General features: G+C 51.1%; 1 protein-coding gene across 1 annotated transcript in view; it reads right to left on the bottom strand.

The window, feature by feature from the left end:
• Positions 1-21,974, bottom strand: part of PLXNA4 (plexin A4) — a 422,724-nt gene extending 400,750 nt beyond the window's left edge. The window contains exon 1 of the mRNA XM_045864250.3: positions 21,456-21,974. The gene's annotated coding sequence lies outside the window, so the exon portion shown is untranslated. The remainder of the gene's footprint in view (positions 1-21,455) is intronic.
• Between the last annotated feature and the right edge of the window lie 3,523 nt (positions 21,975-25,497).

Raw genomic sequence — 25,497 nt, 5'->3', positions numbered from 1 at the left:
TTTCCATTAACCTGCACCTCTGTACATTTATTTTTAAAAAGCAGTGTCACTCTCTCTTAAATGAACATACTAATTAGCGTATTAATAAATAGCTGAATGGAATCAATGAGACATGTAATCAAGGTCTGACCAGGAGTCAGGCCAGGTTGAAGCGGGTGGGGGTGAGGTAGGAAAGAGAGGGAAAAGAATCTTATTAGCAGGTCTGCTGGGGAGGAACACGTAAAATCAATGCCCCACATGTAACCGAGATGAGTTGACAGTGCACGGAACGCTAAGTGCTCGCCCCACCTCCCAGTCTTGGGCAGGAAAGCTCCTGGTGAAAGTTAATGTGACTAGCAGAGAGGACGCTAATTGGGGCTGGAAAAGCCATTCCGAGACCATGTGTCCAGATCACAGCTGGCGAACTTACCCAGGACCTTGGTGCTGGAGATCTAACTCCTAGACCTTTCTTTAAAATACTGGAAAGGAATGAGCTAGGAGGGTTGATTTTGTTCTCGGCAAATACTTGCTCTAAGAAAGAAGCCATGAGAGGAGTTGTTGGCTTTGAAGTTCAGAAATCCTGGTCCATAAAGAGGAGCTAGGAGTACCTCTGCCCCAAGAGGTGGGGCACTGGGGAGCCAAGGGCCTGGACCCTCTAGCGACCACTGTGGGGATGGGAATGGGGCAGGCCTGCTGCCCCCTCAGCTCCCCATTCCTGTGGCACACCTCGTAGCAGAGAGTCTCTGGAAGGCAAGAAGAGGACATTCTTTTGCAGGTATGACACTTCCAGCTACAGTGGTGTGCTGATGACCTGCACCCCACCCCCACCGTGGCTCGTGGGAGCTCAGGGCAACACTGATATCCCAGCTGCATTTGCTCCACCTGGAGACACATCCCCCTTCGGCCCCCAAAACTCTGAACTAAGGAAACCTGGGGTTTCATCTCCCTGGAGATGAACACCAGGAGGAACAGCCTGAGTGCCTTCCCCAATGCCAGCTAAGTGACGCCAGAGGAAGCTATGTTAAAAAGAGACTCAAACAGGAGATCATGCCTTGGGTCTGGCACAGCCCATCATAAGCTGCCCGAGGGTGGTCTTGCCAGGAGTCAGGGGATTGGCTTGTTAGCCCTCGGCCTGTGATTCTGGGGTGCCTCAGGCCCCCCCCCCCGCCATGGAAATGAGGCTCTCTCTAATCATAGTTCCTGGACAAGCCAGTCTCTCTGGATACACCTCACAGACAGAAATCCTACTGCTCCAAATACCTCTCTCTCTGGCACCCACAGGCACACCCGGATGATCTAGAAGCAGAGTTTGCATCCTGAGGTCTGTTTCTGCCAGCCCCAGGTGTGGCCTGTGACCTGCTCACCCTGAGAGGTCAGCATTTCCTGGAATGACAGAGAGCAGACAGATGAAAGGAAGTATGGGGATGCGGGGTACAGCAGCTCTCATCACCCTTGAGCTATTTTCCACATTAATACTGATGGTGTTTTGCCCCAGGAGACTCGTAACACTGCTGGAATGATCTCTGTGTCCCGCTCCCCCATCCGACCTCCCCGGACCCATCAGAAAAGCCAAAGGGTGACAGCATTCAGCTCGGGGCAAAGCTTCCTGACAGATCCACGAAATGAAATGCAGAAGGAAGGGCCAGAGACACCTGTCCCCTGGCCCAATCTGAATCACAGGCACATAGAGCTGGTGCTCAGGGGTCTTTCTGTCGGGTTTGAGAAGTTCTAGAAAAGTCTCCCTGTGCCAATCAACATCTTACCCCCTCCACTGAATGCCTGAAATGCTGCGTCTGGAACTTGTTTCTTTGGGTCAAGCATTACGCTCTCTCCTCCAACAACCCCCATCTTGGTGCTGCCACTCCATCACCTCCACTCCCCTGTGGCCAAGGGGACTCTGAGGACTAAGTGGAAGAAGGGAGAGAGAACAGACAACCGGGTCCCCACTGGTCAACAAGGCCACTTGGTGAGAATTAGGGAAAGCCATCCTCTCTCTCTCTCTCTCTCTCATCGGCCAAGCTTGGTGGACAGAAGGCATCTTGGTGGAAGAAAAAGACAACGTTCTCCCCAGCAAGGAGAGGCCATAGGGCTTGGCCAATGGAACACAGGCAGAATGCCAGCTTTTGGTCACCGCTGAGTCATGGGGACACAAAATACTGCGGATAGCACCAGAGCCCTGTCTAAAGAAGGAAAAGGAGAGGCAGAAAGGAAGTACCTTCACTCTGAATGGAGTGCTTAGGAAAGACTCAACTATGTCCCAATTTTGTCCAAGGATACCCTTTGAAAATTAGATAGATAGACAGATAGATAGTAGATAGATAGATATGTATATATGTATACATATAGACATATGTATAGATGTACATCTCTATGCATAAATATATAAATTTATATCATATATAAAATTTTAATTGTATATCATATATAAAATTATATATTTATGTGTAAATATATTACTATATTATATAGTGGTATGTTAATATATATAATAACTATTTTCAAACCAAAAATACCAGGACACATGGTCTGTCTATGGCATGGAACATCCGAAGTGAAGGTTATTCTAAATCCACAGTTTGTGGTCACTAGAGATGGGCTGAAGAGCAGAGGATGATTGTGACAAGGATCCTGGGTGATGGTGGGCCAGCGAACTGCCTCCCTTCCTTCGGGGGACCGAGGAGGAGTGGTGAGTCTCTGCCTGCAGCAGAAAGTCCATCTCATTCAGAGCTGGCCCAAACGCTGTTCCCTGAGGCCCCGTCATCACCAAAATACACCGACGCACTGCACGTTCCCAGACTCCCCAAGCTGTCAGTCTTTTCTGCAGCAGCTCATCCCCTTTCTCCACAGTCAGCCAGTGGTCCCTTCCTCACTCAGCCAGAGTGTGGCTGGGAATAATGCAATGTTTCAAGCTGAATCGTTGGTCATCATGCAGAGATTTTACTGATTTTGGAGCCAAGGTATTAGGTCCGTTCCTACAACCACGGTGCCCTGGGGCAAAGGACTCTGATTGGAGAGTGGGACACACACGGCGTGAACTCCGCAGGAACATCCCAGAGGCCCTTCCCATCTCGTGTAAGGCTCTCTTGCTCTCTTGCCAGGAAACAGGGGCCTGGGACTGAAGACAGGTGAGATGGACTGTCTTCAGAATCTCTCCCGATGGATGCAGATGAGCATATCCAGGTAGCTGAGGCCATGAAGACTTGACCCCCTCTTCCGGTGCCCAGTGGACCCCGTCCGCTTTATGACTGTTGCAGGCAAACACTGGCCGATGCTTCATCCTGCAATGCTTGACATGATAACCAGGGAAGCTCCAGGCAACAGGTGCCCGCTAATGGTTAGTCATTGCCTTGAGTCAAAGCCAAGAGTCGTTTACTTGCTTCTCCCTTAAAACAAATCTAGGGTCCTGGGTGGTAAACCCGAAAAAGCCAGCAACCATCACCACTGCTTGGCAAGAAAAACACATTACCTAAGCTGTCGCTGGAGATCCTATAAAAACAATGTCTACACGCATGCACTGGTAAAGAAGATGCTGTACTATGCACAGATTAGATATACAGACACAGCTGTTAAATCTAAACCCCAAGCAAGTGCAGGATCTTCGAGAAATGAAGGAATCACTACATATATCTCAAAATCTTTTTTCCAAGAGGTCATCCTTAGAGAAAAGGCCAGCCCCTTCCCTTCTTGTCTTCCCATTTGCTTGTAGAACCTCAAGGCAATCGGCCCACAGAAGCCCAGCATTAGAAACAGATGTGACTGTTTATAACCAAGAACACTGACGTGCTTTAATCTAATGCAGAGTGGTAAGAAATACAACTAACATGTTTTAGATATCTGAAGAGCAGACCATAATTGTGAACAATATTATGCCTCCATTTATTGAGCACTTAATATGTGCCAAGCAGTGTGTATTATATCATTTAATTGTCCCAGTCACCCTGCCACGTATTCCCTTACCTTTTTAGTGATAAGGAAATTGAACATCAGAGACGATAGGCCATGCCCAAGGTCACACAGCTAAGAAGGCAGGGTTTCACGATGGCTGTAATTTACTTTAAGATACTTCAGCTTGAACAGTATGGTATAGTGTGTATAAGTTAGTTCTAATCTACACCCAAGGATGGTTAGTCAACATCTGACATGCTATCATCAAAAAGGCACACTCCAGGGTTGGTGAGTTGGCTTTTGATAGATTCACATCAGAGATCACCCAAGTGTTTCAACTATACTATCTTGATCAGCACTACTGGGTTTATTAAAGAGCATAAGAGATATTAGAAATAATTTTTCAGTGGAAAATTAAGTGGTGTCAGAGAGAGATGATCGGTTAGAAATACTGTCCAGGAATCTCTGCCCTGCGGGCACAAAAATCTGGCAAGCCCAGAGCATTTTTGGCTCTGTTCTTGGTCTAGGGCTCCCACTGGGTCTGTGTTTCATCCTTCAAAATATTCTGAACTCCGATACCACTAGAAGGTGAGCTAAAACCTAAAACCAAAATATTGTTGCATCTGCTTCAAATAAACCTTCCATCAAATAAACTTGTCAGGGTGATTGTAATGGACTGAAGGTTTGTGTCCTCCCGAATTCATGCCACTCTGATGGCATTAGGAGATGGGGCCCTTGGAAAGTAATTAGGTCATGCAGATCGAGCCCTCCTGAAAATGGGCTTAGTGTCCTTATAAAAAGAGACTGAGACTAGGTATCCCTCTCTTCCTCTCTCTTTCAGATACAACAAGAAAGTGGTCGGTGGTCTGTAAACCAGGAAGAGGGTCTTTACCAAGAACCCAACCACGCTGACACTTTGATCTTGGACTTCCGGTCTCCTGAACTAATGTTTGTTGTTTAAGCTGCCCTGTCTATTCTATTCTATTCTAGCAGCCTAAACTAACTAAGACAGTCATTATGTCAGGGCTGCCCAAACTTTCTCACTTCCTGGCACACACAGAAAATGATAATATTTGTACTACCCCCTGGGGCCAGGGCTGGCTTAGGGGCTCTAGCTGCTGCACGCCCCATGTGTCCGCCCTAAGGTCTGAGGGCACTCGCTGTCCCTGACACATTAGTCGGAACAGAAGATCGGGTCTTCACCGAGCTTCAAGGACAGGTTGTGTGACCGTTTCTGTGTCAGCTTACTAGCCAAGACTGATTGAGTCTGACACCTGCTTTGTTAGGAATCCTGTGGAGGAGAGGCCTGTAGCACTCACCCACCTACAATCATTGGAAACTCAGCCCCGAAATAATCTGATCACTGGGAATGGCCAAGTTGGTGTAGTCCGGGTTACAGTGCCAGGTCTGTCTGCCTCCAATGTCTATGCCAGGTCCTGGGTGCCCCCCTGTTTCTTGGGCCCGAAGTGGATTATTTATTTATTTATTTAGGTCAAACCTACAAGGGAAGCTCTCCAGGAAATGTCATGCTAAAGGATTCTGTCCTTGGTGCTATGCTTTTGCACATTTTTATCAGTAATTTGAATAAAGACTGAGAATCACACTTAATCAAATTAGCGGATGGCAAATTCCAGGACTTGTGAAGGTCAGATGAGATACTCTGAGAGCAGTCATGCTGTATTATTGTAAGTCTTCGTCCACTGATGATAGTTCAAAACTCTCTTAGCAGGCTAGAATGGGGTCCAAACTGGACCCCAGAATAAAATTTCCTGTGGTAAGCAACAGTTCAAAACTTAACTTTCAAAAAAGTATGGGTGAAGAAAGTTCCAGGTGGCAGAAGTTCATGCAAAATATACCCCAAATGCGCATGGGAGGAGTTTGGGGTGGGGCTGGCCTGAGCCCTTCGGGGAGCCTGTGCCCCACACTGACACGCACGTGACTCCATGCTGGGCTTCGCTGCCCCCACCTCCTGCAGACTCTGACCTTCTCCACACACCGCCCCAAAGTCAGATGCGGAGGCAGGCCTAACTGTGCCGTGAGCAGCAACGAGCTCTCAGTCAATGTGGAAAGCAATTCAGAGAAAGCCCTCCGTCACTGCTCCCAAAACCAGGTTGTTCCTGCCCTCTGCAAAGATGCCCACCTTGCAGGCAAAGCCCAGGTGTGTGGCTCAGAGAAAGGAGATGGATGGAGAATTGATAAAAGCCTGAACTCTAAGATTTTCTTCATAGAAGATGGAAGGAGCAGGGGCTTGGGGGGACGGGAGTCATAAAAGTAGGCAAACAACTACTAAGGGGCAACCACTTGTGCTCCTCGATAAAAATCTCTTTCCTCGAATTATACTTTGATGTTATTTGTATTTTTTCACCTTTGTGAAACCTCAGAACCTTCTGGCCAAAGACAACAAGAAGTCAGCCAAGTTTTCATTTTGGAGAGGAAGTAAGAGCTGTTTCTCTGTGCCTCACAGCGATATGGTGAGTCTGTGGTCAAGACTCCAACACGGTAGATACTCATTCACAATCGTAGGGCAATGACAAATAAAATACTAAAGGCCAGACGCAGCCATCACAGCGTGCAGACCTTCCCTGGATGCTACTTCCTGCTTCCTATGGAAGTAGGAAGTTCGCCGTGGTCCCAGTATGTGTGATACCCTCTACTGTCTGACCGTTCTACCACTCTTCTTTTTAAGCTCAGAAAACCAAGTTTAAGGTGAGGATCAAGCGAAGAAAATCAAGCCACCCTAATATCGGGTCCAAAGGGAACTGCACGTGTGTCTAAGACAGTTGCCTGCTTTCAAAAGCTTGCAATTAAGTGGGAATATGAGATATAAATGCTAAAAACACAAGTCAACAAGTCATAAATTACCAATAAAGTTCTTGACAGCCTGAATTTGCAAAGTCTCTAGGTATACCGCTGTCTTGACACAAAAATACTTAGACCTAGCTAACATCCGGAATGTGAAAAAGGCTACTTACAAAATTTGTTAGCTGGTAAAACCTCTTCCAGGCCTAAAGATTTCTTTTTTAGTTTGCAAATATAAATTTTGGAATGAGAATGCCGTTTTTTCAAAGCAACACGTGCAGAGGAAATGTTGCCTGACACTTTTAGAAGTTACGTTTTTCTGTTTGGCCATGTGATAGCCCTGAAGCTTTTGCCGTGAGCCCTCTTGAACCATCCAAACATGGCCATCACCAAAGTAAAGCAAAAGGGCCTTGACTGCATCTCAAATTCTACAGGCAAAGAACATACCATTTCACTCAATAATGACAACCGTACATACAAAGACAGGTTTTACAGAATATTTAATTTACTCGCCCGTATTTGTCAAAAAGCATTCAGTCTGGCTAGCATCAACTCACGGACGAAGGAATGGAGATGAGAATGAGTTTCGGCCCCTTCTTCCTGAAGTTAGTCCTGAGTTTGGCAAAGCCTGCTCTCTCCTACCGCCCCCACCACCCAGCCCCGGGCCGTCCACAGCCAGTTCACTACCATGCACACGGTCAGCACCTCGAGTGTCTGCACCTGTCTGAGATCTCATCTGAGCACAGAACCAGAGGCCGCTTGGAGGACATCTGATAACCCGCGGGTCAGTGGGAAGTCTCTACAATGAAATACAAGAGGGTGGTGCATCGGAAAAGCAGAAGCAGGGGGGTTGTTCCCTACCTTTGTCTCCCAGACCCTGAGGCAGCCTTTGAGAGGACATGGGTCCCCAGTCCTGAACACGGCCCCCTCCCCACCCCCACCCCTGCTACCGCCCCCAGCAGAGTCATGCGCAGGGCATGCCATAAGCATGGCCGAGAGTGGTGTCAACAACTCTATTTTGGTCCCAACCACAGATCGCTACGGTTAGATCACTTCCCTTCTTCAGACCCCAGGCCCTGCTCTCTGGCCCCTACTAGGGAAATAAGCTGCCACCAGATAAACTGGGAAAAACTGCTGAGTGCCCTGAGACAGAAAGTGTAGCTATGTAAATATATTACGTATAGAGCGCAACTAACAAAATGCATGAGGGCTGGCTGCAGAGGAAGGTCGTGCAGAAACCCCGTCCTCTCTGTAGGGCTCGCCCAAGGTGAGAGCTCAAAACTACCCACCCAGCCCCCTGCTCCCACTCCATAAGAGAGTCCACAAACCACTTGTAGTGGCTCTGAGACACCCAGAGCCATCCAGAGAAGGAGTAGATGCACCGTTTCATTTGAAATTGCACTGCAAATTTGCAGTTGAAGACACTCTTTGGGGCTGGACACTCAGCATTCCTCATTCTGGAGGAATGAGTTGGGCACCTCACCCTGTCCAAGGACCTCTACCTCCCCTTCCCCACAAGCGCAGCGACCTTCCACAGTGGCATGGAGGAGCTGGGGGTCGAAAGGGTCTGTGCAGACTTGAAGGAGTTGCGTATTTTTCTCTCCACACTGTGCTCAAACTAAATGGCCTTTTTTCTAAAGTTTCCATAGAAGGAACACACTGATAGAGCACGGAGAGACTAAAAATTTCACCACCAGCCCCTTCTACATCTGCTGTGATGAATAGGACTCCTGAATCACCAAGCTTCCCTGTAGAATGCAAAGCGCTCAACACTACGGTGTTAACTTATTCTCTCCGCTGTGTATTGGAAGGAGGGGTGAGCATCACTGCTGAAGTATCTACCAGGTACTAGGCCGCCGGCATTTTAATTCAAGTACCTTCACCATAAATGTGTGACGCAGAGCTGTGACTACAGGGAGGGGAATCTGGGGCTCCCCAGAGAGGGACTGCTGCACCTCACAGCATTCAAATAATACAAATGCTTCTTGAACATTCTTTGGGCCAAGCAAACCCTATCTAGTGGTCAGATCCCACCTGCAGGCCAGACCTGTACAGACTGGCTCCTGCCCACAGACAAACAAGACATGATTCCTGAAGGGCAAGGTCAAAATTTTCATCGCCATCTCTCTGCTCCCGGTGGAGTTCCTCTCAGCAGCGCCTGCTGTTTTGAGTGTTTGCACATTGAAAATGGGGTGCACACACCAAGAAAGGGAACCAGCGAATGCCCGGAACAAAGGCCTGGTCATTCTCCATTACTGAAATTCTGCCTTTATCCTGAGCGTGCTCGGTGATCTTTTGTGTAGGACTCAGCCTCTGGGTACCACTGTTTTTCCACTAGAAAAGAGTGGAGAGCTCCCATGGCAGAGTGAGAGCCTGGGTGTTTTCAGAACAATCTCAAGCAAAATGTTCTGGGTAGTGTGTTTCATTTGAAACATGAAACAATGTGAAAATGTGAAAATGTGAAAATCTGTATCCATGTGGGTCTTCTTGCTTCCTCACCAAGCTTCTACCAGATCCCCAAGCGAGCTGGGGTGAGTAGAGCTCAGCATGGTGGGCACTGAGATGAAGCTGCTGGGGAACGAGGGTCATATGTCTGCTGGCCTCCTGCTCATCTGTACATGGAATCCCATACGTACCTCAGTTCACCACATCCAGAAAAGGCACAACCTCCTTCCTCGCCACTTCCCCTCCACCAAGTCTGGGTCTAGAAATCTCCAGCTTAGTGAATGGTATCAAGGCCTCCCAAAGCCCCCTCTGCTTGCTCCCTACTGTCTACACTGCCATACCCCATCTGTCAATGCAAACTCCCATGTGCCTCTGGGATCCGTCCCTCCCTCCCCTCTGCCACCGCCTCCGGTCAGCCCTCCCTCCTGCCCCCCGGATTACTATCATAGGCCATGTCCAATCCTTTCGCACGCTGCCCCCATAGTGATCTTTCTACAAGGAGAATCTTGCTTCTTTTACTTGGAAATCCCCCAGGCCTCGCCACTGCCTGCAGGACACGTGCTGGCCCCGCCTGCCCCATGTCTGCACCCTGCCCCACTTCCCAGCCTGCCTTGCACGACCACAGGTGGCCAGCGCCGTGGGAGCTCGCCTCCATGCCTTGGCCATGCCCACGCACCCCTCAAAACACCCTTGTCCTTCTCCAAAACACCTTCTCCGTGCCCGCCTTTCATATCTGGATACCTTCTGTGTACGCGGATCTCACTTCTTACCATGTTGGGTTTAAATTATCTACAGACATGGGTGCTATGACCACGCCAAGCTGTGAGCGCCCCAGCGGCAGAAATTTTGCTTCAGTACAACCAAGCTCTTGCACAGTGCCTCGCACATAGTAGGCACTCGATAAACAGTGACTGAATTGACTAGCTGATCGATCAATTTGTCGGCTAATTATTCCGACAATAATTCCGGCTAATAATTCCGATGTAATTAAACATCACATCTACTTCTCCAACTAAAATATGTAAATACATACATATGGAGCGAGGTGAAGGATGGGCATCGAGAGAAATTACAACCCCTTCCCTTTCTCCGAAGTCCTGACCTAACCTACTATTGCCAGGATCGGGGGTCCCCTCCTACCCAAGCCTCCGCACTCCTACGCTAACCGTCCCCTCCCCTGGTCTCCTGCTCTCCCACAAACATTCTCTTTTCGGACTCTGCAGGCTGCTTTCATCATTTCAGCCCTTCACCAGATCACCAAGCACACACGAGCTGGTACAGCTGTAATGGGGAGAGGCCTGAGCTCAGACTTCATCGTCTCCTCCTTGATTTCCTCAGACCTTGCATACAAATACAACCTTCCGCTGCTCACCTGGTCCTTTCATATGGATGGCCACACTCATCCTCACCTCCTGGGCTTCAGGTCAGGAACAGCAAGGGCTTATTCCAGCTTTAAAGGAAAAGAAATCGAGGCCTCGCCCAGAGAGGGAACTGGCTGGAAGAAAGTCAGCAGGCCTAGGATTAGAAGCTGGGTCTCCCTATTCCCTGGCCGGCACATAATACTTCTTCAATTGCTCTGAAAATGAAAACCTCAGGATTATTTTGCAGGAGGAAAAAAAAAAAAAAAGGCCTTGAGAAGCTGTAGCCACACTTCCAACAAGCTCCATTCAGAGGGCAGCGTAACTTACATAAATGATTTCCTATTACGCCGCAATTGTCACTGCAACATGACAGTCTTGCAGTTTCCTTGAAGTGTTCTCTTTGTTGTTTTTCTGTACAGATCCCCCAGAAAGAAGAATCAAATATGGTCCGAACAGCAAAACAAATCACACGACCCCCACAGACCCAGATCCCCCTTCTGCATGGCTCCTCCTGAGAAGGACCAAAGAGAAGGCAGTGAATGAACCCCCAGGGCCTGAGCCCTCTTCCACCTGCCCTGTTCCCAGAGCTCTGCCGTGTCCCTGCAAATAGGATTCCTTTTCAAAAAAAATGAAAGCCAACAGTTGATGAAGAAGAAATGAAGTGGCAATTTCCCAGCATGGCTGGGAATCAGTACAAGCTGTTGCCAGGGTTTTCCTTTCAAAGGGTGACTGCTGCACTTGTCCAAGGTCAGGGGTGATGGCGCTCCAGGGCTTGACTTACAACTGCTTCGTCGTAGCAAGGTATTTTTAATTTAAAACTCACTGCAGTTGGGTTCGAACTCAGCTGGGACTTGATTTACTGCGAATTCATTTCTCCGATTCCTATAATTCTAAACTCAGTCACCAAACAGTTTAATGCTGATAGAACCGCCAATGCAATGCTTCATGAATGGGCGTCAGGGGAATTTTGTTAGTAAGTGTGTTGTTAGCAACTGTGATTCACTTTGGAAAGGAGCACGTGCTCGGGCAAAGCATGGCCGAGGCCTTCTGACTGGGCGCTTGGGTCACCAGCCTGTGTCCCCTAGGTGATCCAGATCTAAACACCATTGGGGTGATAGCCCACCCCCACCCCAACTCACACACATGCATGTGCGTGCACACACACACACACACATGCCACCATTACCTATGTAAAATGAGTACCGTGTGCTGAAATGCTGCCCATGGGAAATGCCTAACTCTGTTCTCTGGGTCACTCACTACCCAATGGTGGAAACCACGGATTTATAGTCTAATTAGAAAACTTCAGCTTCTCTGGGGGGTAGCAGTTTTTGCCTCAAGAGAAAATTTTTTGTTTCTACTGTCCAAAATTTAGGGAGCTATGTCTCAATAACTCAAGCCTTCTTCGTGAATGCAGAGCATTTATCTTTGCTGGTTATACTGAAGCCTCTGATCGGATAAATGTAGCCGAGAAAACAATATGGAGAAGGTGAATGTCATTACTCACATATTTTACAAACATCCATCTCGTTCTATTATGTGCAACCAGAAAGTGCTCCTTGTCAGAAATATTTCCACAAACCAGTCGGAGCCACAACCACGCTCCTTAAAACAGTCGCTTTAGAGAACGTACATCTGAAGGCATGATGGTCACCAACATCTCATTACAATTCGCAGCCATTTCTGAGATTCTCAAAAGCAAATGGCAAGAACCAGAAGAAGGCAGCTCCTCTGAAGGCTGGACCTCACAAGTCCCCCCGTGTAATGATTCGGTAGACTCATTCTCCTGTTTCTCCTCCTCCAGACCAAACTCAAACCCAAAAGCTCTCACCTGAAGGCCAGTGTCTCCCCAAATGCCTTCTGTCCAACACTTGTTCCTGGATTGGCTTAAACACTCACCACCAAACAAGCTGAAAAATGGCTGGTGAAGAATAATTAAACAGTGTCTCTATAGCGGGACTCCTATGCCTTTAATGTACATCTTAAATCTCTAAGAGGAGGACAGAGCCTAAGGTGTTTGCAAGGCTTACTTGGCCACGAATGCTTTTTCCATGGAGGCACTGGTCTTCGGGATGCTCTGGGAAATGCAATCTGGTCGTCCCTCCCAGTCTCCCAGCACCTAAACCCACAATGGGTTTTATATGGAAAGCAGGAATTCAGTTCCACATGCGTCATGTCAATAGACCACCTGTCCCCAAACCACCATCACCCAGGACACTCTAAGGTGCCTGATGGTTTCAGCCTACCCTCGTCTTAGTTGGTCTTATCTTCTGTAACAGCCACCTGCCTTGATGTGGTTCCAGCCCTGCCCCTGCCAGAGAAGCAGGTTCACATGCCCCTAGTTCTCTCCTTTATGCGCCATTCGTCTCCACCTTTTCCTGCTCCATTTATTCACTCCATTTACTTGGCAAATATTTATTGCTTGCTTCCAGTATGACAGGCCCTCGGTGGGGCACCAAGCACACAAGAAAAGTAAGAAATGGTCCCTTTCATCTACAGATTAAGGAAATAAATGATTTCAATGCTATTGTCATCATCCCTACCACCCACAGCAGCATCTTTACCATTATTAAAAAGTATGAATTAAGTTCTGATTACATGGGAGAACTTCAACCAAAGGCTGGTCCAGACCCTCGGGAGCCGGAAATCTCGGGCAGCCACACTAACGCAGACCCACGTCTCGAAGTCCATGAGGTGCTCATATCAATCAGTGGTTAAAGGCAAGCACATTTGGGGGAGAGACAGGGGTCAGCATCTAATGGTAAAGAGAGCGGGGGTGGGGGTTGGGGAAGGGGACACAAGCACAGCACAACCATCAATCCTTTGCTCGGCCTGACCCTGGGGGGATGGGGGGCTTCGAAGCACACGAGTTGTAAAAAGGAAGGGGTGCCGGCTGGAGGCAATGACTTATGCAAAGTATTTTAGGCAAAAATGCCCCCCCGGTCTTATAGTTTGATGCTTACAATATTTCTTTAAAACCAGGAGAAAAGCAGAGGTCCTTTGCCTCTGACCCCAGCTTCCAGGCAGCCATGCCCCTCAGCCAATGCAAACAGAAGTGTCTGAGATATCTACACACCACCAAGTGGAAGGCACTCCTTTGTTTAATAAGCTCTAAAAGTTAGGAAAGCCTCTTGAAACCTAACTGGAACCTGTTCTTAATGCGGCTTCTCCCAGGGGCTTAAATTAGGTCGTCCAGAGTGTGGTTGGCCATCGCGGCCGTGCAATCATGACTTTTGGGGGCTGAATGATGCCTTCTTGGAGGAGCCTGCTCTGGCTCACTATCGGATTCTGTTCTGAAGAACCCTATGTATCTTACAGGGAACCTATTATCCCAGGCCCCTAATTGATGCACCTGCCCAGATCTTCCTTGAAAGCCCACCCTCGCCCCCAGTTCTGGCCTTCAGCCACTTGTCCCACTTCTAGCCTGAGTGGCTCCAGGAATGCCTCACACTATTCCTAAAGTTCTCGAAGACTTTCTTCCTTCAGGGCAAAGGCCAGGCTCCAGCAGGCCCACAGTGAGGGGAGCCACAAAGGCCCCAGTCTATGGGCCTGCCCACAGACAGCTCTGGCTTGAGCTAGCATCACAGTCCCGAAGTGAGGGGGAGTTCCTGCCTCATGGGGGGGGAACGGTGCCCAAGGAGCTGCGGCTCACAGGAAGGACCCAGCGCAGAAGCACCTGCCATCCAGACTCTTTGAAGACTGTGTTCCCATCAGGCTTCTGGAGGTAAGGACGGGCAGCTATGCTTCCTCGGGAAGGTCTAGCTGGCTTGGTAATACATTCTTTGTATTCTTTGTACATTTGCTGTTTCTGTTCCTTCCCTACATCTCCCCCGTTTTCCTTTACTCTTGCTGCCCTGGGATTTCACCCCTCAACAAAGTGTTCCCACATCAGCTTTTGCCTCAGGCTCTGCTTTCTAGGGAGCCCAGGCCAAGACTGGGGGTGAGGGGCAGACAGACCAAAAGTGCAAGGCTCTGGGCTCCTCCATAGCTTTGACCAGAACAGTCCTGTGTGTTAGAATCCCATATAAAATTTCATTTGAGTAAAGAGCTCCACTGTATACATATTAAAATATTTTTAAAATCTAGACCAACCCCCTCATTTTATCAATGGTGATACTGAAACATAAGGTGATTTTTCCCAAGACCCCTGAGCTGGTAAGCTACAGTGCTGTGATAATCTACATCTATTTGTCTCTAAAAATGAACTTTTCTCACAATACCCCTGCTTTTTAACCAGGAAAACATACCAGAACTGTCTAGGAACCTGAGAAAATATACACCTGCCTGGACCTCACTCCTGCCTAAGGACCTCCTTGCTGTCTTGGAAGGACAAGGGGCAAACACTGAGCCTGGAGTTGGACTATCTGCCCATCTGGCAAAATTCTGTTTGAAACCCTACTATCTCCTTAATCACCAGAACCCAGTACTTAGTGTGTAGAGCATGAACGCTATGCTAAAATTTTCACTGTAGAATCTATCCCTTTATTCAGTTAAGAATAGAAAAATGAGGGCGCCTGGGTGGCTCAGTTGGTTAAGCGACTGCCTTCGGCTCAGGTCATGATCCTGGAGTCCCGGGATCGAGTCCCGTGTTGGGCTCCCTGCTTGGCGGGGAGTCTGCTTCTCCCTCTGACCCTCCTCCCTCTCATGCTCTCTGTCTCTCATTCTCTCTCTCTCAAATAAATAAAATCTTAAAAAAAAAAATTAATAAAAAAAAAAAGAAGAATAGAAAAATGAAATGTTTGGTCTTAGGCCAGCTTTTCTCGGTGGATTCTCAGGGCCACTACACAGTACATCTCCCTGTTGTGGTTTCACAATCCCAGTTAGTGTGTTTAAAGGCTCTGAGAAGTCCTGAAACAAGGAACTCCAGCTTTGCTTCACACACTCAGGGGTTCTCCAGCTTTGGCCTTGGGAACTTTTTGTGTATGTCATACCTATTCACTCCCACAGAATACACTTCAGGAAATTCTGCGCCATTTTAGGTTTACCTTCAGGAAGCAGGTCTGAGATGGAGAGGGAGAAAATAAATTCTAACTATGTCCACAAAGTGAGCTGACACTCTGCGTAGGCCGGTTCAATTACACGTCCCCGTTGCCTGCTGCCCTGACATGCTCTCTTCTCACTCTTCTTGCCGTAAGAGGGGAAACGGTCAGCCAAGTCTGCTTTGCTGGGCCAAAGCCAAGGAATGGTTTATTTGGCTTGCTCGTATGAGACAAGTTCAGTGGGTATGTCAGATGTAAAGCTAACTAACTCACTTGAGCAGCCAAGGCTTTCTTTTCCTGTGGCCCCAGTGCCCTCTTCCTCCACTGCTTCTCTCCGCACGCTTCCTAATGAAAATACTCTTCCCCGGAACACCTCAGAATTGACTGCGCTAGTCTACATTCGGTGCATTGACTACAGAGACGACATCCTCTTAGCTAGTGATCTGTTTTGTGTTGGAGTGACAAAACATTCCAAAATCCAATTTGCTGCTGTGAATCCTGGTTCATGGAGAAGGCACCGTGGCGAGGGAGGGTCTAGCCAGGCTCAGCTGGCAATGAGAGGGTGCCGAAGGCTTCCCGAGCCCCTGTTGGTGCAGGTCTGAGCAGGACTCCACATCCGCCAGTTTCAGCCACTCCCACTGGTGTGCCAGAGGGGAGGTGACGAAACACACCCCTGCTAGCCACCTCACGTTTGGCAGAAACTTCTGCTCACCTTGCAGCATAGAGGAGAAGCCAGAGAAAGCACAGAATAAAAGTTTGTGTTTGGAGGAAAAAACTAACCAAACAACTAACAACTAACCGCAAGAGTATTGCCTGGGGCTGTTCCCTAAACTGTTGAGGCTACAGAGACTGAGTCAGGCATCTGAGGCCTGGCTTTGGGATGGGACAGCACCCAGCCAGGTCTATGGGCTCCATTAGGGTCTCCCAGCCCCCACCTCTCAGAATCCGGATGTCATTCCCAACTCAGTGCTCCACTCACATTAAGTGCACAGGATGATGTTAGCCACACGCAGCCATTGGCACCAACCTCCAGAGAATCTCTGCTCCCACTATTATATGGCCCAGGCGCCCAGTGTAGCATGACGCCCACAGGCAAAGTTTCCTTCCCTGGCTTTGGAAGATTCTCTGGCTGGCTAATGAACGAATGAACCAGCAAGTCCCTGCTGTGGGCATTCTTTCCCAAGAGTGAAGAGACCATCCGCCATGTAGTGTCCTGGATCCTTGGGCATCCTGCCTCAGTCCCTACACAATCAAAATGAGAATAGACAGTCCCCCCTTGCTGGATGGTTTAAAGGATTCGATGAGAGAGTGGTATTTCCACAGCACCAGCAAATCTCAAGCTGTTACTAGAGAGAACTAGAAACCCACCAGCACAAGACTCAGAGCCTCATAGAGTCAAAAGCACAGATGAGGTCGGCACTCATTCCTTCCTCCTTAGTTTTCCCCAGGGGGAGATGGGAGTTGCCCAAAGAGGCAAGAGTCACCCTCAGGAACTGAGCACTCTGCTAGAATGATCCATGCAATCTCACAATTCACCAACAGTCAAAGATAAGGCAGGCCCCCTTGCTGAATGGGGAAATCGAGAGTCAAAGAAAAAAGAGATTCACCTGGGGTCATAGATGTGTCCCAGGGAGAAACCACATATTCTGTACTTCCTCAGCATACTCTCCCACAAATGTCCCCGGGGGGGGCAACACACTCCTCACAGATCTCCCAAGGAGGCAGACAGCACAGTGATAAGGAGGGAGGTCAGTCTGCTTAGGGTTGAGATGTGGCTCCACCACCCACCAACTGTACGATCCTAGACAAAGTCTTTCACCTTGGGCACTTCAGTTTGCTCATGCAGGAAATGGGAATAATTCAGTAACTGCCTCTCTGGGTGGTTACGTGGACAACATGGGCCAACCTGCATAAACCACTTAAATGATGGCTCCTCCAAGTCAGTGCAGAATAAATATTAGCCACCACCATCATCGCTGATTATTATTCCTTTCCATTCTGCTACTTTCACCAGGGCAAATACTAATGTCCACACAGCCTCTTCCCTGGGTTGGCTGATGACACATGACCATATGCACAGGGGTCTGGGGGCTGGCACAGACTTTCGCAGGGACTGAGGAAGCTTTTCTCCCAAGCTGCTTCATATCAAGCAGAGAAGTAGCCTCCTCCTTCTGGAACAAGGCCTCTGCTCTGGGAATTAGGACCTCCCGTGTGCTTTCGCTTTTAAGACCCATCTCCTACCACTTAGCAGCAGAGCCCCGTTCAGTGTCCCTGCTGACTCCACCTTCCTGCCACAACTGGAATGCCATAGCCTGGGCAGTGAGGAGTGCGACAAGAGTGAGTAAGTCCGGATGGAGGGGATCAGGTGGGAGGTCAGAGTCAGAGCAGAGGGGCTGCCAGGTTCCAAAGAGGTAGTGTCTGCGGGGCTCTGCATAGGCCAGGCATTGCTCAATGGAGCCTATGGGGCAATTACCCTAATCATGTGCATCTCCCAAACAGCCATTTGATTTATTAGCGCGACGTCTTTTTAAAATGCCGCTCTTAAATATAAATAACACTTAATCATCCAGCTGTCGTTAAATTCATGTTATATTGATTTCTTGGAGTGCCACAAATTTGAGGGCGAATGGGCTGTCGGATGTGCACATAAAGCTAAGAGGTGAATTAGCAGGTTGCAGGGTGGGGGGAAGGGGGCGCACAGGGGAAGCAGGAAGGGGGTGTCAAGGGGAAGGAAATGAACCCTGTTCTCGCCCCGGGGTCTGAACCGGCTTCATTCACATTGCCGGCGCTGCACACAAACGAGGAGAGGAGAGGGGACCCTAGGAGAGAACAGCACATCTGCCTTGCAGACTCATCACAGCGTGGATCACCCCGCCCATCACGGAGCCACTCCAACAGGTCTCTGAGGTGGCATTGTCTGCGTAGTGCCTTCTCCTAGTGAGGATGGGGAGAAGCAGCTAAGAAATGCCCCCTAGCTGGCTCAGAGGGGAGAGATTGGCGGCAGTTTCTTTGCATCAAAGCCTGGTGATAACTAGGAGCTAAGAGCCGTTAATCACCCCGCCCCCTCAGCCCTCTCCCCACTTCTGGACGGCTGCCTCCCTAGAAAGCCCCCACTCGATTCCCAGCAGCCCTTGTTGTGATTACGAGGATCGATCGGGAGGCCGAGTGTAGGCAGACTCTGCCTTGCAGAGCTCCCTGTCTGCAGGGAGCGGTAGCAGCAGCCTTGGAGAGGGGCCCAGGAGAAAGGAAACAAGTTGGTGGCCTCAGATGCCTCTGGAAATGTGTGCAGGCATCAGTGGGCATCCAGGGGGAAGTCTGGGGAGGACAGAGGCGAGCCCGCAAGTGAGTACCAGATTGGGCCAGAAGGAACAGAGCTCGTGGGCAGCCCAGGCTCACCAGGGAGAACCCCGAGAGCACAGCCTCGCAGCCACAAGGGGCTGCTGAAAAGAAGAGCTCGAGGTTGGGGCTTTTCTAGGACGACTCCCTTCCGCGTGTGAAGACCCTAGAGAACTTAAAAGGAAGGCCATAGAGGGGTGGTAGAGAGAGAGTGTGACAACCAGACATGCTCCAGGGCTCAGCAAGAGCCAGGAAAAAAATTAGATGATGCACACCCAGCCTTACACAGATGTTAATTAATGCCCGCTTTGCCCTAGAAACCAAATTGGTACCTAATGCTAAGCACAGAAAGTGTGGGGATTTTTTGAACCCATGTTTAAAAATGTTTAGCTTATAACTAGCATCATGACTACTGGCTTTGCATTAAAATGATGGATCCTCAGGCTACAAGATAGAGAGGGAAGCAGGGAAGGGAGCAGAGAGGTCTGTGTGGAAGACAGACAGGCATTCCAGGAAGCTCTGTACGCCATCCTTTTGCCCCTTCAAGGTCCCGAGAGAGACTGTTTACCTGGGAGCCACCCACTGTTGCCAGCGCTCACTATTTCTTTTGAAAACCACGTGCTCCTCTATGCATCCGCGGGACCTCCCCGTCCACGCACTCATAGGGCATGCGCGTGGAAATGTTCCAGTTCTTCCACAGCCGGGAAGACCGAGGTGGGTCCCGCTGTCCCACATTGGACCAGCCGATCACGCTGAGCCAGGCTCTTTGAGAAGGCACGCGTACATCTGGATGTGTGTACACACGCGCCATTCTTAAAAAGAAAATGATGTGTCTTCCCCCTCCTGGGTTCTCCCCATTGTGAGAGCTCTGTTTTATTCCATCTACCCTTTCCAATCAATCAAAGGGCAGTTCACGCAGCACACAGCAGGAATACAGTCTCCTCCCAGGGGAGGCTGCTCCTCTCCTCCCCAGCCTAGCTGAGACCTTTGCAGGAGCGGGCAAAGTCTGAAAAGAGCAGAGATGGGGGTGTGGAGCGAGCCCTTTATTTCAGCACCCATCCTCAGGATTTACAGAATCAACCAAATCCTGTGCCCAACACTGAGGCCCCTTGTTCAAAAGAATGTTGACTCCTTTCCCCTCATGTTCTGGAAGACTCCCAACATCTTTTTCCCACTGGTGAGTTTGTAGGACACTCTGAACACATGATCTCGCATAAAGGGTACAAGTTCATCCCATTTCTTGCCAGGTTGCCCAACAAGCTACCACAAAAGGGACAGCAAGAGAAAAAGACAGGACCCTGATCTATTTACGTGCAACTCCAAATTAATGTTTTACTTGGATCTCACGTTCTTCTCCCTACAACAACTGAGCCCGAATAAATTGCTCTTTGACCCTCAAATGGAAACTGCGAGAAAGCCCTTTTGGAGTCCCAGCCACCTCCTACGTCCTACCTCCTCCAGAAAAAGTTTGAAAATGAGCAGCCTGTGAAATCTCAGCTGGGCAGAAAGGAAAGGGAACGCTTTAGGGAAATAGAACCGTGAACCCCAGGCTTCTGGAGAGTGACTCTACAATGTCAGGAGCAGCCTGGCTCTGGGGAAACACTGGAAAACCCAAGAATGCCTGGTCTCCTTATGGGGGTGGGGGGGTGGCGGCACTGCTGAGGTGGACACGAGAGGGGGGGGGACCCTCCTCCCTTCCAGCACTACACCCTCCTCCTACCCCTTCTCGTTGGATTTCTCAGACACACACCTCCAAAGGCATGTGACAGGTGTTAGCCAGAGGCAGGGGCGAAGCAACCCCATGCTTTCCCATACAGTGTAGAGGGAAGGGGACAGAGGTGAAGGGGAGACCTAAGTCCTGTGTCCCTAAGCCCTGTGGGTTGGCTGTGGCAGAGACACTGCAGATGTGAAGGGGTCAGACCTCTTACGGGGAGGATCTGACCCCCATTTACCCACCTTAGGCCAGCAGCACCCCCAATGCTATGCTGAAGCCCCTTGCTGCCTGAAATCCCGGCGATTCGCGGGGAAGCAGTGCCACGCTTCAGAAAGGCTTCCGTGCTGCCTCTTACTGGGGAAACGCAGTGTCTGTTCCCTATGCACCGCCCTACAGAACTGCAGCCCCATCTGCCTCCGTGGCCTCCTCCCTGCACGCTGGGCCACCACGCTCTCCGAATATCTGTCCGAGTATCTGTGGGTCTGCCGCCCGTAAAAACCCCAGGGTGTCCAAAGGCCCCGGAGCAGAGATGACACTGGGTGGGTCTCCCCCCAAAGCTCTCATTACTTCTCCCGTTTTGAAAACCAGCTAGAAATACCAGGGACCGGGAACTGAAAAATCGGCTCCCTCAGCCTCCCGCGGTGGGAGGGAGAGGCGGTAATACATCAAATCCCACCCTGAAAGTCCTGGGTATGAGAAGTCTGAGTCGGGATCGGCGGAGGAGAAAGAACAAGGGCAATGCCTACTCCCGCCGCGCCGCACCTACGCGGGTGTCCAGGTGGGACATGGGCAGGTGCGTGTGCGCGGCGTGTGCCGGCGTGTGTTCGTGTGTGTGCACCTGAGTGTGTGTGCGTGCGTGCAGCAGACTGGCTCCAGGGCAGCCGAGGACTCCCGGCCCGAGCCGGGCATCTCCGCCCGCCCTGCCCTCGCCCGCCCGCCCGCCCGCCGGCTCCTTACCTGGAAGCGCCGCTTTTGCCTCCTTCAGCCCGAGCGCCGCATTGACACTGCAGATGGTGCCTGTGCCGCTGCCTCTCGTCCTCCTCTGAGCGTGTGCGTGTGCGCGCGTGTGGCTGCCTCCTCCAGCCCCAGCCCCGAACGCAAATACTCCACCGAGGCACCGGGAGCCGGGAGGAGGCCAGGCAAACGGAGGGCGAGATCACAGCCTGCGGGGCTTGACAGCTCCTCTCGCGGCGTCCAAGGCGGGCGGAATGTCCAACAAAAAGGTCGGAAAACGTGGATCGATTCCAAGCACCCCTCTGCTCCACCTAGCCCGGGTCCCGAGCGGTCGTGGCGGCGGCAGCGGCTCTCGGGGGCTGCCCCCCTTCGTCCCCACCCCCGCGGGCTGAATGTCCTTGATGCCAAGCGGGCACGGCGGCGTCACTCCGCGCCGCCCATGCTCGCCCGGTCGGGCCGCTGCCCGGGCGCGGCGAGTGCGCTGGGGACCCGCCGGGGAGCGCTCTCGGCGCCTCTGCGCGCCTCCCTGGGCAGCCGCGGCCGCCCCCCGGCAGCCCGCGGCCGGCCGCGCCGCTGCTGCCCCCGCCCCCGCCCCCGCCCCTGCCGGGGGACTGGCCGGGCAGTGCCGAGGGCCCGGGGCTGGGGGGCCGCGGGAGCCGCCGGCTGCTCCCCGGGGAGGCGCGGGGCTGCGGCGGCGGCGGCGGCGGAGAGCGCGGCCGCGGGCCGAGCCGGGCCTCCCGGGCGCGCCCCCGGCCCCCCGGGCGGGCTGCTCGCAAAGTTTGCAGGGGGCAGGGAGCGGGGCCGCCGCTGGCTCGGCCGCCGCCGGAGCTCCCGGGCTGCCTGCTGCCGCCGCGGCTCGCCGCTGCTGTGCATTGAAGCCCGGCCAAGCGCTGCAAAAACTCCAGCTGCCTGGCGCTCTCTGGGTCCTCCTCTCCTCCCTCCCGCCCTCCCTGCTTCCCTGCCTCCCTCCTCGCCTCGCCTCCTCCCCTCCCCTGCCGCCCGCCGCCCGCCGCCCGCCGCCGCTCCCTCTCTGGCTCGCTCGGGCTGGCTCGGAGCTCGCGGCTGACATCTAGACGGACGGAGGGCGGCCGGCAGAGGGGGCAGGGGGCGCCTCCCCCGAGCTCCGCGCCCACCGCCGCCCGCCCCGCCTGCGTTGCCCCGCACGGGCGTTGGCCGACACCCCCTCGTCCCCTCGGCCATCCTGCCGGTGGCGACATGGGGCAGAGAGGGACGCGTAGATGGTGACACGGGCCCAGGGCGCGCACGCGGAAGGAGGCAACACTCAGCCTCCCCGGGATGTGGACGCTGACGGCCGGTCGGAGGGACCCTCAGGTGTTCGGAGCTGACACACGCGCACGCACCTAGTCCTAATCAGAACCCCAGCGCCCCACCAAGGCACCCAAGGACGGAGGCCTGGGGGAGAGGGCATGAATGGCCAAGTGCCCTAGAGCTTGCTCAGTAACCTGACTCGTCTATTCATGTTTATATCGAGAGGCTGACCTGGCTCCTCTTCTCAGAAACCTAGACCACAGCAAAATAGACAATGCCAACATCAGGGCACTTTCTGAAGTCGGAAGAAAGGAATCACCACGTTGCTGTGGTTGAGACAGTCGCCTGGCACAGAGGAACTATGCGGGATGGGAAGTGGGTAGCATTACCTCTGAAACCTCTGCCTAGGAAGGTGCCTCACGCAGCAGGAGAAGCTAAGAGATTCCCACACTTAGGTACCATCTCCATGCTTGAGGCCCTGGTCCCCAGCCCCACCCCCACCAGAGTCCCAGGGCAGGACCCTCACTCGTACCCCTAAAGCACCTTCTCAATGGGCAACAGTCGTGGAGGACCTGCCAAAGGAGCTGTGGTTTTTTGCCTCCTCCCTCAGGACTCCTCTACAACTTTCCTTTTCCTAGGGGCAGTCAACTTCCTGCCCATTACTGTCCCTCCCATCAAAACATCTCCGGAGACTCTTCCCATTAGGTGGAAATGATTGACGACAGCGTAAATCCCTACACCTTCCTGTAGGGGTTATATTTTCACAGAACTCCAAGTTGTCAACGGGGGGAGTCTTTGAAAGGAGCTGTGAGCCGACCAGCTCTACAAGCCCCGGGTGGGCAGCATCCACAGGCCAGGCAGGGCCCGTCTAGATAGCGCCTTGCTGAAGCTTGGCTCTCAAAGGTGGGTGCCTCAATGAAAAGGTGAGCCACGCCAGAGCGCAGAGGAAACCAGACATCTGCTCGTTTGGTTAGAGGATATTCCGGGAGAGAGTGGAGCCCTTTTAGCCTCTGGTTCTCCACTGAGTATTGCGTGGCCCAGAAAGCAGCAACGAGTTATCTTATTAGCTTGCATTAATACATTGATCTGGCTCCTCTATTCTCAGAAACCCTGGATCCCAGACTCTAGATAAAGCACGCAATATCAGGTTAGTTTCGGAAGTCCAGAGAAACACATAACAAAATAACTCAATGCCGCTGCTCCTTGGACTTGCATCGAGGCGGAGGAAGCCCAGGGCCAAATGTCTCTCGAGGCAGGACTGAGGCTAGGGAGAGGTGCCCAGGATGCAAAATATGAGGAGGGGCTCAGTCAGGCTCAGGCTCCTGTAAGGTTGTCCTCGCTTGGTTCTGGCCCCACACCAAGGCATCTTCCCTAAAATTGCTGCACAGGACCATCACAGGCCTTTCCCAGAGGTGACAGCGCAGATAGCCACATGGAAAACCATAATGGGTTACTTACAGAATATGGCTCAATAAAAGCAGGGGGGCTGGAGGCGGGGGCAGGCAAGCCTTTCAAATGTCTGCTTGCCATTTGGCTTTCAGGGTATGTCATAAAAATGTTGAAAGAGAGGGGAAGCAAGGAAACAGCTTTGCCTCTATCCTCAGCCACTCGAACATGTATTTTTAATACAACTGATTTTTCCCTCCTGTAGCCTCCGTGTGCTCGTGTGTGTGTGGGGGGGGGCGGTGTGCACATGAATATTGCTGGTGAGCCCCAGGGTCATTTTCTGATGGATGGATGGGAAGTCAAAGACCTTTTTTAGAGGTGGCAAATAAAATATATTTATTATTCTTTATCTACTGCCTATTGTGTGGTATCATTTATTTTCATTCAGAAAAATGGATGCCATGGGGTGCCTGAAGAGTAACAACAGAACCAAATGACAGAAAAGGATCGTGGGTGCCTGGGTGGCTCAGTTGGTTAAGCGACTGCCTTCGGCTCAGGTCATGATCCTGGAGTTCCTGGATCGAGTCCCGCATCGGGCTCCCTGCTCGGCAGGGAGTCTGCTTCTCCCTCTGACCCTCCTCCCTCTCATGCTCTCTGTATCTCATTCTCTCTGTCTCAAATAAATAAATAAAAAATCTTTAAAAAAAAAAAAAGAAAAAGAAAAGGATCGTGACAAAAAGCTAGCCAACAATGGGCAGGTGAGGCGATCCAGCAGATTCTCTCATCGTTAACAGGGCCATGTGGCCAAATGCCTTCCCTCCTTCCCCTTCCAGTTAGTAATACAGGGGAAGCGATGTTAAAGGGGTGGTTATAATGTCATTGTAAGGGAGAACAGGAAGGGTCAAATTAGCAATGGTGCAGGGCTTGATTTTTACTATTATTACTATTATTATCATTATGGCCCCTTGGATTTGCTCTCTCAAGGCTGGAGAGTAGGATGGGGTGGGATGAGTAGGACTCTACACTGGAAGCGTGAAGACCTGGGTCCTAGACCTAGCACTGCCACCCACGGACTCTATAATTTGGAGATCTCACATTCTTACCTGCCCAACTTACCCTTGCAGGTCGTTACATTCAAAGGAGATGCTATCCATTCGTGCACTTGGAAACACTAAAGTAAGTGCAGTACACACCCAAGGAGTTAACATTGCCTTGCAGAAGGACATATAGGGCACAATACAAGGGGGCAGGAAGGTCCTCTGTTGTCTTGAGCCCTCTTTATGAAAAGACACGCTGGGAAGGACAAGCTCTATAAATAACAGTTCAAAATGGGCTTCTGCATTCATTACAAACCCTTCTCCCTCTCACACCTCCTGAAGTCCCTGACAGC

The sequence above is a fragment of the Mirounga angustirostris genome, unplaced genomic scaffold (genome assembly GCF_029215605.1).
Source record: "Mirounga angustirostris isolate CCGP_5_RB_7025 unplaced genomic scaffold, mMirAng1.0.hap1 SCAF_12, whole genome shotgun sequence".
NCBI lineage: Eukaryota > Metazoa > Chordata > Mammalia > Carnivora > Phocidae > Mirounga > Mirounga angustirostris.
The sequence above is the reverse complement of the archived record's forward strand: the minus strand, read 5'-3'. Positions and strand labels throughout refer to the sequence as shown.